Raw genomic sequence first — 14386 nt, 5'->3', positions numbered from 1 at the left:
TCATTGGATCCGCTGCAGTTTACATCGGGGTGGAGGACACCATCATGTACCTCCTGCACCGAGCTCTGATCATGTTCTTTGATTTCTCCAGTGCTTTCAACAGCATCCAGCCACGAATTCTGAGGGACAAGCTGGAGCTATCTGGAGTGACCACAACATGTCCCAGTGGATACTGGACTACCTCACAGGACGCCCACAGTATGTGAGAACACAGGGCTGTGTCTCTGATACGCTGGTCTGCAGCACGGGGGCCCCAGAGGGAATTGTGCTGGCATCGTTCCTCTTCACCTTCTGCACTGCAGACTTCTCCATCAACTCCAGATAAACCTACAGATGTTCTCTGATGACTCTGCTATAGTCGGCCTCATCACAGGTGTGGACGACTCAGTGGACTCTGGACGTTGTGTACTGGTGCCAGCAGAACCACCTGCTGATCACTGCCAGGAAAACCAAGAAGTTGGTGGTGACTTGAGGTGATTGTTGTTGTGATTTGGCGCTATATAAATAAAATTGAATTGAATTGAATTGAATTGACTTCTGGAGACGCAGACCCACCACACTGACATTGGTGAACATCCAGGGAGTGGACATTGAGATAGTGGACTCTTATAGGTACCTGGGTGTTCACCTGAATAGTAAACTGGACTGGAGCCACAACACTGAGGCTCTTTACAGGAAGGGTCAGAGCAGACTCTACCTGCTGAGGTGGCTGAGGTCATTTAGAGTCGAGGGAGCGCTTTTAAAGATCTTCTATGACTCCCTGGGTGGCATCCGTCATTTTTTACAGTGTTGTATGTTGGAGCTGCAGTTTATCGGCGATTGAGAAGAAGAGGTTGGATAAACTCATCAGGTATCAGACTGTACAATCAAAACTGCTCCGAACAAACACAGACATTTACATCAGCGCTGTAATTTGCACTAATCCACCGAACAACTACTACTGTTATAAATTGCACATTATTTTTCTCAGTTTATATTAATAAAACCTATACTTTCATCTTAATAACTGTACAGTACTCGGTTTTTGTAACTATTGTCCATGATGTAAATATTTTTTTCTGTAAAAATTGTGTGTGTTTCTGTTCTATGTCTTGTCCTGTTTGCATATGTGCTTTTCTTCTGCTGCTGTTACATGGGACATGGGGGCACTTCCCAAAGTCTGACATGCATAGGTCAAAGTGTGACCTGCGGTATCCTCTTTAGTCATGCTGGTTACCACGAGTGCTGCAGAAGAACTCGACTGTTAGCCAGATACTTAAACTGAAATTACATCTCAATAACTTGGGTGTTAACTCATTCATTACCAAACTGTATGAAATGATGTGACTCATAGTTATAGTATATACGACTGGAAAGGCCTTGGGTCTCAAAGTCTGCCCATAAAGCTGACGCTGCATATCAAATGCTAACCCTATTCTAGAAATGAAAAGGAAATTTATTTTGTGTGCGTGCGTGTTTTTCCAAGATTTCCAACTGTGTGTGTTTTGCCAAGATATCTGAGAATATGATCGATCAAGACACACAGCAGGTTTGAATGTTCATCAGCGGGACTTGTCATTTCACTGAAGTACACAGTTATGACATTTGATCACAATAATTAATTGCAGAATTTGAAACTCCTGGAAAATCCATCACATTTCTCATTTCATTTTGGCAACAATATGGTCCAATATAACATGAGAAATAGTTTGACCTAACTACTTTTTTCTGAGGTCTTTTTGAAGGGAAATGTCAGTACCCTGATGAAGTCACAACATGACTTCTTGAAGCTTAACACTTAAAGAAGCTTTCATAGCTAAAAGATTTTGCACTACACTCGCTTCCAAATATGGTAACTGGTTTAAAAAAAAAAACACTGAGGCAGTGGTGTAAATGTTGTTACTTTAAAATGATGCCACTTATTTTTTTGTACACTGTATTGCCAAAAGTATTCACTCACCCATCCAAATCATTGAATCCAGATGTTCTTTTACTTCCATGGCCACAAGTGTATAAGATCAACCTAGGCATGCAGACTGCTTTTACAAACATTTGTGAAACACTGGGTCACTCTCAGAAGCTCAGAAGCGAGTTTCAGTCAGATGCAATGGTGTAAAGTCCGCTGGATTCTAGAGCAGTGTACATGCGTTCTCTGGATTAACAAATTATGATTTGGCAGTTGCCAGGACAGCGGTACTGGTCTGACTGCATGTCCAAAGTGTAAAGTTTGGAGGAGAACTGGATTATGGTGTTTGGTTGTTTTTCAGGAGTTGGGCTCAGGCCTTTAGTTTGACGTAAAAGAATTCTTGATGTTTAAGCACATCAAGAGCTTATGGATAATTTCATGTTCCAAACATTAAGGGGAACAGTTTGTGGATGACACCATCCTGTTCCAAAATGACTTCCCAGTAGTGCAAAGCAAGGTTTATAAAGACATGGATGAGTGAGTTTGGTGTGGAAGAATTTGACTGGCATGCACAGTCCAGTCATTTAGCTGATACAACACCTTTGGGATGAATTAGAGTGGTTGTTGGAGCAGAAGGCCAGCTGAGGGCTTCTGCTTCAGCCTCAGTGTCTAAGTGACAAGAAGAATGGTCAGAAATTCCCATAAACACACTGCCTAACTGGTGAAAAGCGGTTCTGGAAAAAATTGAGGATGTTATAACTGGGACAACATTGAATCCAATCCAATCCAAATAAACTCAATTACCAACCCTCAAGGAGCTTTATATTGTAAGGTAGAGACAGTACAATAATCCATCATATTAAACCATAGGGATTGTAAATGAGACTGAGTAAATATGACCTTACAAAACTAATTTCACTGAAACTGAATTGCATAGTGACTTAATGCAAACAGAAAATAGATGTACTTACTGTAACCTTAACATTTATTATCAAAAACACACACATCTTCACATGCTGTCTTGCCAACAACTTACAGCCATACCATTCTAAGCATCCTGGATCTTGTCTAAGTGCTATGTGGGGTTAGGCTTTGTTTAGCCTTTGATGGGAGACTGCCTGCATATACCAGGTGATTACAGCTCAGGGGGTTCGAGAAGGTCATCTAATGGCAAGGTTGGTCTGGATGCCAAAAGTGGCCTTGGGCAAGATACTCAAGTGCTATATAAGAGCCATTTTTGTGCATGTATTCGCATTTCCAAACAACACACACAAAATCCTGTTTCTTCATACATCATTATGTGAGTGTGTTTAACAGAGCAGATGAGGTGGTTGGAAGTTATGCTGCTCTGCGCTTTGTCAGATTACTACCAGCAGCTTCTAGGAAAAACAAAACCATATGATATTTTTTTTAAAGTATTATGACTGCACAGAAAACCTGCTAAGCTTAGTCTCATGTGAACGACTGGACACAAAAATGTACAATGGTCCGTAGAGCTTATCCTCTTTTAGACACAACATTATTCAAGTAAGAAAACACAACCACATATGGAAATAGACCGCAAAAACAGGAACCTGCTGCTAGTCAAGCCAGCAAACATGGTTGAAACATGTTATCTCAGGCAAAGCCAAGATTCTACTAGAAACAGACCAGTTATAGGTATTATTGCTCATACAAAGACATATTGATCACATTTGTGATATGTAGCGCCCCTTCTACATATTACTCAAGAGACAGCAGTAAAGGCTGGTCTCCTACGGTGAGTCATGTGCTTGAACCTCTGACTCCATTCCCTAATCTCCCCAACATACACACATACACGCATCCACGAAGACATGTTCCAGCTTAAGAAGAGTTCCTGCTGTAACAAGACAAAACTAAGTTTCTGTTGGAATAAGGACATTAATGTGCCATATGAGCAGTTTAAGTACTTTGTATATTTGCCTGTTCGTTATCTGGAAGGTTTGATTTGTTGTTCTGAACAATATATAAATGTATGTATAAGAGTAATTGTTTTGTGGCTCACAAGAACAATTAGGGGCCAGGATGTTGGAGCCAAGTCCATGCCATATTTAAGTATTTGTCAAGATCTTTAAGTTTCTATTATAATCTTGATCATTTTATGTTTTAATGTAATCGGCTGTGCTCCATAAATTAATCCTGCTTTGTTAGTCTGTTGTTGTAAAGTGTTGATAAGTGTCGTTAAGGGGGTGTGTATTTGGCCCGCATGCGGAGGGGTGTGGGTAAAAGGTTAGCTAAGCGAGCAGGATGTGGAGCAACAGTTTTTTGACCGTCGCCGTTTTAATGTTATTTTTTGTTGTATCATAAAGGAAAGCTCCCACCAGAGGCATTTGTTTTGTACCTTTCGGTTTATAAGGAAAATAAATGTTTTGCCCCTTTTTTCCTTCGTCTCGTTTTTGCTAGGCATCCGAGCTAGTTAACAACAGCACGAGTCAGAAACTTTACATCCTGCAGAAACGGCAAAGACAGACCGAAGGTTGCCGTTACATTAGTCAAAAAACTGCTCCGAAAGTGAGAGGATTACGCACACGTCACCGGCGCACAGAGTAAATCGGCGCGGCGCGGCAAGGAAAAACTGGAAAACGGGACGTGAAAGAGGATGCGCTTCAGTCTTCCCGTGTTTTCCGGATCCTTTCGGCAGTAAGAAAACCCCGCATCTGAAAAGTAAGAGGCTGTGCCTGCTTTACGGTTTGTGAAAATTCCTGCATGGTTAAATCGTACATGGCCTGTGTAAAGGATTAATTGCATTGAAAGGTTTATGGCAGCGCAATTAATATGGAGCAACAGGAAAAAAGAGTTTCCAAGCCAACCTTTAAAGCACAAGAGGAAAAGCTTCAGCATCTTAAAGTGACAAGGAAAACCAAGTTGGGTTATCTTACTAGAAAGATAAAAGAGATTGAGGAGCTTATGGAAGATGAAGGCAATTTTGAGGAAGTGTCTGTTAAATTAGCCACTGACTTCTCAAAAATGTATATTGAGTTTTGTGAAAACAACGATGCAGTTAAAAATCACTTGACTGAGTCAGAACTTCTTCATGATCAGACACAGTGGTATGAGCCAAAGGCTAGCTATTTGAGAAGTTTTGTGGAGAAAGTCGAGAGATGGTTACAAAGAGTGGAAATGCAAGCAGATGAAGCAAGAATGGTTGATGCTGAAGTTGAGCCTGCAGACAGTGCTTCAGCGATATCGTCCAGACGCAGTAAAGCACATCGAAGCAGTCGAACCTCTTCTGCTGTGTCTTCGACCACATATTCTGCCAGGCTAAAGATTGAGGCAGAAAGGGCTGCTCTGGTAGCGCGTGCTGAGGCATTAAAGCAAAAGATGGAGATTGACAGACAAGAAGCTGTTCTTAAGGCAAAAAGGGAGGAATAGGAGTTGCAAACAGCTATTGCTGCAGCTAACGCAAAGCTTGAGGTGCTGACTGTGAAGGAGCCAGCCATAACACTTCTGCTGACTTGGTCAACAAAATGGCTACCTGCCAAAGAGCTCCGGGCCAAAATATTGGGGCCAGTTTTGGTTTGGTTCAGCCAGAACATGGAGATGTTGGTCGAGAATGTGAGTCAGAGGTAATGAGGGCTCAGAAAGGAGTAGCAGGCTTCCTCATCATTGAATAAGAAGGATAATAGCCAGTCTATTACTAGTCAAGGCAGGATGGCTGATGTTAAAGACTTATTGGATGTCATGAAGCGACAAAACGACATTACAGAGCTCCTAGTAAAACAACAGAAAGCATCCACTCTCCCTCCGTTGGATGTTCCAGTATTCAGTGGGGATCCACTGGAGTTTGGTTTTTTATGAAAGCGTTCGAGCATGGGATTGAGGAAAGGACAGACAGCAATAGAGATAGGTTGCGCTTCCTGGAGCAGTTCACCCAAGGGAGACCCAAGGTTCTTGTTCGTAGCTGTTCGCACATGTATCCTGACAGGGGCTACGCTGAAGCCAAGAGGCTTCTGCGCAAGCATTTTGGGGATGAATATACTATTGCCTCAGCCTACATTGAAAGAGCTCTAAAATGGCCTGTAATCAAGCCAGAGGATGGTGATGCACTGATGGAGTTTGCTATGTTCCTCACTAGTTGCTGTAACACAGTAGACAGCATGGAGTACATTGAGGAGATGGATAGCCCTTCTAATATGAGAACAGTCATCTCCAAGCTTCCTTTTAAATTAAGGGAAAGGTGGAGGGGTTTCGCCTGTGACATTCAAGAACGTACAGCAATGAGAGCTAGATTCGCTGATCTGGTCAGTTTTGTAGAGAAGCAGGCAAAGATCGCTTCTCACCCATTGTTTGGTAACATTCAGGACACCACTTTGTCTAGAGACAAGGGCAAAGCAAAGGTATTCAAAGAGAATGCTCTGAAATTCAAGGAGAGGGAAAGCATCTTTGCTACTAATACGGCACCTGTGTCAAACAGTGCGGAGCAGACAAAGAGGGAAAGGGAAAATGTAGGCTCTGCAGGTGGAAGACAGTGTCTTTTCTGTCATAAGGGAGGACATAACCTCAGTACCTGCAGACTCCTCAAGTAAAAGCCTCACAGAGAAAGATTTGATTTCTCAAATCAAAGAGCTTGTGTTTTGGTTGCCTGTCACAGGGGCATCTGAGCAAAGGCTGCCAGCAAAGACACACATGTGAGACTTGTTCTCAGAAACATCCCACCATTCTGCATAAGGAGCAGTACTCTTCTCCTGATAGTGACAGTAAAAGTATCAGAGAACCAACAGCAAGTTTTTCTCCAGCAGCAGGCAGTGAAACATGCGGTTGTACCGGGGCTGGCGAAGCAGTCTGTGCACTTTCAATTGTGCCTGTGAAGGTCAGATGTTCAAGGAGCAACACAACAGTTGAATCATACGCGTTCTTAGACCCAGGAAGCACTGGAACCTTTTGTACAGATGAGCTGATGAGGGATTTACAGGTCACAGGGAAAAAGTCCAACATTCTGCTCCGCACCATGGGAAAGGAAGACAATCAGTACTCATGTCGTTAAGGGTCTCGAGGTCAGTGGTTTGGATGAGGACAACTTTTTGAAGATTCCCCAGGTTTTCACACAGGCAGAGATTCCAGTAACAAAGGAGAACATTCCACAACAAAGTGATGTGGACGGATGGCCTTATTTGAAGGAGGTTCAGCTCAAGCAGATTGATGGAAAAATTGGTATGTTAATAGGCACGAATGTACCAAAGGCGCTTGAGCCCTGGAAGGTTATCAACAGTGAGGGCAACGGCCCATGTGCTGTAAAAACTGCACTAGGCTGGACGATTAATGGACCTCTGCTAAGAGAACAGGGTATTGCTCAAGGAGCTGTTGAGTGGCCACCGGTGATGGTGAACAGGATATCGGTGACAAAGCTAGAGGAGCTCTCGCAGCAGCAAATGAAGTATGACTTCCCTGAGCATGAGTTATCTGAGAAAATGGAAATGTCAGCCAGAGACAGACAATTTATGGAGTCTGTGTCACTGTCAGTGAAGCAGGTTCAGGTCACTACACCATTGGCCTCCCTTTAAAGAATAGGCGGCTGCATTTCCAAACAACCGTGTTGTGGCGGTACAAAGAGCAGAAGGCCTGAAACGGAGGCTGTTAAGAGACAGTGAGTTTCATCAAGAGTACACAAAGTTTATGACAGAGACACTGGAAAGGGGCTATGCCGAAGAAGTTCCTGTGGCAGAAACTTGTAAAAGTGGTAGCAGAATATGGTATCTCCCACATCATGGGGTCTACCACCCAACCAAGCACAAGTTGAGAGTGGTATTTGACTGTGCATCCACGTATCAAGGCATGTCACTGAACTCACAGCTGTTGCAGGGGCCAGACTTAACCCATTCCCTCATAGGTGTTTTGATGAGGTTCAGGCAGGAGCCAGTTGCCTTCATGTCTGATATTGAAGGCATGTTTCATCAAGTCAGGGTTCCCGCTGAAGATGCTGATCTGCTGAGATTCTTGTGGTGGCCACATGGAGATCTTGGTGAAGGCCTCAAGGAATACAGAATGGTAGTCCACTTGTTCGGTGCAACTTCTTCACCAAGCTGTGCATGCTACGCGCTGCAAAGGTGTGCTGAGGACAATCAGGCGAGGTTCAACCATATTGCAACGAACTCTGTTCTAAGGAACTTTTATGTGGATGATTGCCTGAAATCTGTCGGCACTGAAGAGCAGGCAATCTCACTGATTCGGGACCTCAGGGCTTTGTGCGCTGCAGGAGGTTTCAAGCTCACTAAGTGGATTTCCAACAGCAGAGCGGTGCTTGCGTCTATACCTGAGGATGACAGGGCCAAAGAAGTCAAGGAGCTCGATCTTGAAAGGGACTGCCTCCCTATTGAAAGAGCTTTAGGGTTCAGTGGTGCGTGGAGTCTGACACGCTGAAATTCAGAGTTCTGGTTGAGAGCAAACCACTCACAAGGAGAGGACTGCTTTCGATGGTAAGCACTATATGACCCACTTGGGATTTTATCCCCTCTGATCTGCCAGTGAAGCACATCCTGCAAGAGCTAAGCAGAACAAAGCATGCATGGGATGATTTCATGCCAGAAGCTCTGTCTCTGCAGTGGCAACAATGGGTCAGCAGTTTGCACCACTTAGCTAGGTTTGAGGTAGACAGATGTGTGAGACCAGTCAACCTTGGCAAGATCTCTTCACTCGACTTCATCACTTTGCTGACGCAAGTGAAAGGGGGTATGGCATAGCCACACCTGGTTTCAAAAAACAATCTGAACCAGCCACATAGTGCTTTCATTATTGGTAAAGCCAGGGTTACACCATTGAAGCCAGTGACCATACCACGACTCGAGCTTACTGCTGCAGTGGTGGCAGCAAAGATGGACAGGATGGTAAGAGCCGAACTGGAGTTGGAGTTGGAGGAGTCTGTCTTTTGGACGGACAGCACGTCGGTGATTAAGTACCTCAAGAATGAAACAGCGAGGTTTCGTACGTTTGTTGCCAATCGAGTTGCTGCCATTAAGGATAGATCGGCTGTCTCTCAGTGGAGATATGTGAACACCTCGGCCAATCCTGCAGACTTTGCTTCCAGAGGGCTCAGTGTTGGTGCCTTTCTCAAGGCAAAGACATGGATCACAGGTCCAGATTTCATTATGAAACCAGAAATGGAGTGGCCAGAAATGCCAGACAGTGTATGCCAGCCAATCTGTAATGACCCAGAAGTCAAAGAAGCATCAGTATATGCTCTTGTGGTTGAAGAAGCTGCAGACGCCACCTCTCAGCTCATTCATCATTACTCAAGCTGGCGTCGGGTTAAAAGAGCCGTTGCATGGGTCCTGAGATTAAAGGTGTGCTGAAGCTTCTTGCTCAAAAGAGGAAGGATTTAAAAGCGAATCTCTATGATGGAAGGTTGGAGGTAGGAAGACGAAGGTTGGAGCAGGAGAAGCAAATGACACACTTCAAGGCTAACCTTCCCATCTTGCCACTTTCTGTGAGTGACATGGCTGAGGCGGAAGTGGAGATCGTGCGCTTCAGTCAAGGGCAGCGGTTTGGCGAAGAGATTGCCAAGCTGCAACAAGGAAAGACAGTGTCAAAGGATAGCCCTCTTTGTCAGTTGTCGCCAGTTGTACAGGATGGCATTCTGAGAGTGGGTGGCAGATTGAGCAGATCTAGTATGCAAGAGGAGTTAAAACACCCTGCAATCTTGGCTAAGGATCAGCATATAGCCACTCTCATTCTCAGATCTACTCACGAGGATCTTGGACATTGTGGCAGGAATCATGTCCTATCAAAGGTACGGCAGAAGTACTGGATACTAAGATCTCATGCTGCTGTCCGGAAGATTTTGTCCCGGTGCGTCGCCTGCAGACGGCATCATGGGAAAGCGGCAAGTCAGATCATGGCAGATCTTCCTACTGAAAGGCTCACGCCCGATGAGCCACCGTTCACAAGTGTCGGTGTGGACTACTTTGGTCCCTTGAAATCAAAAGGGGTAGGTCCATGATCAAAAGGTATGGCGTAGTTTTTACCTGCTTGACAGTGAGGGCTGTGCATATTGAGCTGGCAAATTGTTGGACACGGACTCTTGTATTCATGCATTGCGGAGGTTCATTGCTAGGAGGGGACAGGTGCAGTTGATGCGTTCTGACAATGGAACAAACTTTGTAAGTGCAGAGAGGGAGCTGCGGGAAGCAGTGCGTGCTTTGGATAATGCAAAGATTCAAGAAGCCTTGTTGGTTAAAGGCATCACATGGATATTCAACCCCCCAGCTGCCTCGCATTTTGGAGGAGTTTGGGAGCGGCAGATACGGTCCATACGCAAAGTGCTCAGCTCCGTTGTGGAGCAGCAGATCCTTGATGAGGAGGGTCTGCACACACTGCTGTGTGAAGTAGAGGCGATTATCAATAGCCGCCCTATCTCAAGAGTCTCTACCGATCCGAATGACCTGGAGGCCTTGACGCCAAACCATTTGCTTTTGATGAAAGCCAAAACTCCGCTACCTCCTGGAGTATTCAGCAGGAGCGACTTGTACTCGAGGCGTAGATGGCGTCAAGTCCAGTACTTGGCGGATTTTTTTGGAGTATCTGCTGGACTTGCAAAAGAGACAAAAGTGGGCCCTTCCACAAAGAAATATCAGTCAAGGTGATATTGTCCTCATCGTGGATGATTCCGCTCCAAGAAATTCGTGGCTAATGGGTCGAGTGATTCAGAGTTTGAGGATGCCAAAGGTCGGGTTCGTCAAGCCAAGGTGAAAACCAGCAAAAACATTCTCCTACGACCTGTGGCGAAGCTTTGTGTGCTGCTAGAGTGTGATATGTAGCGCCCCTTCTACATATTACTCAAGAGACAGCAGTAAAGGCTGGTCTCCTACGGTGAGTCATGTGCTTGAACCTCTGACTCCATTCCCTAATCTCCCCAACATACACACATACACGCATCCACGAAGACATGTTCCAGCTTAAGAAGAGTTCCTGCTGTAACAAGACAAAACTAAGTTTCTGTTGGAATAAGGACATTAATGTGCCATATGAGCAGTTTAAGTACTTTGTATATTTGCCTGTTCATTATCTGGAAGGTTTGATTTGTGTTCTGAACAATATATAAATGTATGTATAAGAGTAATTGTTTTGTGGCTCACAAGAACAATTAGGGGCCAGGATGTTGGAGCCAAGTCCATGCCATATTTAAGTATTTGTCAAGATCTTTAAGTTTCTATTATATCTTGATCATTTTATGTTTTAATGTAATCGGCTGTGCCTCCATAAATTAATCCTGCTTTGTTAGTCTGTTGTTGTAAAGTGTTGATAAGTGTCGTTAAGGGGTGTGTGTATTTGGCCCGCATGCGGAGGGGTGTGGGTAAAAGGTTAGCTAAGCGAGCAGGATGTGGAGCAACAGTTTTTTGACCGTCGCCGTTTTAATGTTATTTTTTGTTGTATCATAAAGGAAAGCTCCCACCAGAGGCATTTGTTTTTGTACCTTTCGGTTTATAAGGAAAATAAATGTTTTGCCCCTTTTTCCTTCGCCTCGTTTTTGCTAGGCATCCGAGCTAGTTAACAACAGCACGAGTCAGAAACTTTACATCCTGCAGAAACGGCAAAGACAGACCGAAGGTTGCCGTTACAACATTATTGCAATTAAGCAATAACAAAAAAAACAAAACAAAATACAACATCTGGCTCTTTGGTTACTAAATGTTGTTCAGACACTCCACTCCATTTTCAGTCTTCCATTACTGGATATTAGGTAGCTTTGTACTGCGTTTTTACTTTTTTTTTTCTTTATATTTGATAACTAAAAATAAATTATGATATATGCATATATCATAATTACATGTGTGTGAACTTTTCATTTTAATTCTTATTTTTATTATTGTTATTTTAGCACAATCATCACCTCTGCTTGATGTTCAAGAAAAATATGACTGATGGTATTCAGTCATACCATCAGTATGACTGATGGTATGACTGAGGGGCGATTGTGGCTCAAGAGTTGGAAGTTTGCCTTCGAATCGGAAGGTTGCCAGTTTCGAGCCCCGGTTAGGACAGTCTTGGTCGTTGTGTCCTTGGGCAAGACACTTCACCCCGTTGCCTACTGGTGGTGGTCAGAGGGCCCGGTGGCGCCAGTGTCCGGTAGCCTCGCCTCTGTCAGTGCGCCCCAGGGTGGCTGTGGCTACAATGTAGCTTGCCATCACCAGTGTGTGAATGGGTGGATGACTGGTTGTGTAAAGTGCTTTGGGGTCCTTAGGGACTAGAAAAAGCGCTATACAAATACTGACCATTTACCATTTATATTCAGTGCTTGCTGGGAAGTGTTTGGAGGGTAGACAAAAAAACAAAATTTTAATCAAAATCACAGCTGACACATTGTTGCTATCGTTTTTGCTGATTTAGTAAACATGTGTTTCGTTTTAATTGTATTATTTCAAACTAGAGACACAGCAGCTCATGAAATTTACATCTTATATTTTTTTGTATGTGCAGAAAGAGACATTTCCCAGTGTTGTTTTGAGTCCCTGCACAGTATGTTCTCATGACAAAAGAACAAAAATTTAAAAAGCTCTAAATGAGGGTTAGGGTTATTTAATTCACAGGCAGTGTTGAACATCTAGATTCATAGCTTACGGCAGCCTAAGGGCTAAAAAGGCAAATTGGGTTGTTTTATGGCCCAACATGTGTCAACTATAACTCATACTTAAATGTTGTCCCTCAACAAAATCTCTTCTGGGGGGGAAGTTTGCACGAATAAGGCTTTTTGTTTTTGCTGATAAATATTTTGACCAAAAAGAGTTAGCTGCCTTAATATAACCATATGTTAAGAAAAGTGAGGGTAGATCAGAAACAACATGTGTCATTTTGGAATGCGCAGACCCATTTTGCAGTGTCAGATTGAGAATTTGTTGAACCACATTGTTAAAATAAAAACACGGAGCTGGGGAGAGGCATAACTTCACTCATCACATAAGAGATAATAAAACATTAAGTAAATGGCACTCAGTTTTTCACATGTCAAACACTGCTCACTGGATTTCCGATCCTGTCATTATTACACCCATGAGCCCGAGCTTGTTCCAAAGTTCCAAAGTCTCAGGATCTGCTTTCGTTTTTCATTTAAAAAAAAAAAGAAAAAGAAAAGAAAAGAAAAGAAGAAAAGAAAAGAAAATATGTTTATTTTTTCTTTGTGATGATGACCTGACAAAAGACATGGGATTTGCTCACTGACAATTGCACTTGGGTAGAAAGGAACATAGGAGGGCCAAGGAATAAAGGATGATTGCCAGTTTGGCTGAAAATGTAGATCTGGTGGGACACCAGCCACAGAAAAGAGAATAATGAGCTGTCTCAGAACAATATCCAGATCTGTGGCCTCATCTAAAAAAATGTAGATATCATTTTTTTCTCAGGAAAACTATAACCTTATTGTGGCGTGGACAACTAACACAAGGGACTTGCTCTGTTGTTTTTTAGTATTTACCAGACTGAACAATGTGACAGAAACCTTTGTTTTACCTTTAAATCCTTTTGGTCAAAAGCCTCTGTTAACTAAACCTTGGAGAAGGAGAGGAAGGAAGTGAAGAAGACTAATCGCACCCTGATTTTCTAAGGGGTCACCAACATATAGTTGTGATACAGAGTAGTAGCTTGTGTCCCACATAGGTCTCATCTCGGTCTCCAGCTGGGGATCTTTTACATTTAAGGCGAATATGTTAAAACCACTACACCATGGAGCCACACTGACATTATATAAACTCCCCATCAGAGAAGCCCTTTCAATTTTTTTTTTTACAATTTTGATGGAAATCACACTACAAGTATGTTGGTTTTATTTTTAAGGTACCAGATATTTATTTATTTTTTCTTATTTACGCACCTATGTATGTGCAATCAAATGCAGCTGAATTGTCAATGCAAGCATTTTGCTTTTGAGATTCTTTCAGCTGTTCTTTAACAAAATTCACTTGTTGACTCAGAATTTTAAAACTTTTTTTGTCCAGTATGTCCTGGTGTTTTTTTGGTACAGTGCTCCAGGTGTTGGACAACTAGAATAAATGGACAGAAACAGCAATGAGTTTCAGCATTTAAAAAACAATTTTGGTCTCAAGAAAATTGAGACCGATATTAAGGAAGGTGTTTTTGTTGGTTCTGAAATCTGTGAACTGATATTTGATAATGAGTTCAAAAGGAAACTGAATCAGCAGCATGCTAAGAATTTTATATCACAACTTTTTTCACAAAATCTGGGCAGTGTCCGCAAGGGAGAAGATTTCATTGAAATATGTGTGAGGGGGAAAAAATGACATATAGTGCAGATGTTACCTGCAAAAAACTATTTTTTTTATTTATTTTTGTCTGCTCCGGAGAACTACTGAAAATAATAGCTATGAGACAGACTAAATAAAGTGCTAAGAAGAGTTTGGGAAATGAGAGCAGAAATTCAAGACTTTTTTTTAGGAAGAAAGGCAAAGACATTATAGAGCTCTCAGGTGAACCTGACTGTAATGCATTTGTTCAAATCCAAAATAGACTTGGTTTCTGTGAATGAGAAAGAAAAGA

Source organism: Neolamprologus multifasciatus, chromosome 5, assembly GCF_963576455.1.
Source record: "Neolamprologus multifasciatus chromosome 5, fNeoMul1.2, whole genome shotgun sequence".
Classification (NCBI taxonomy): domain Eukaryota; kingdom Metazoa; phylum Chordata; class Actinopteri; order Cichliformes; family Cichlidae; genus Neolamprologus; species Neolamprologus multifasciatus.
Note: the sequence above shows the minus strand (reverse complement) of the source record.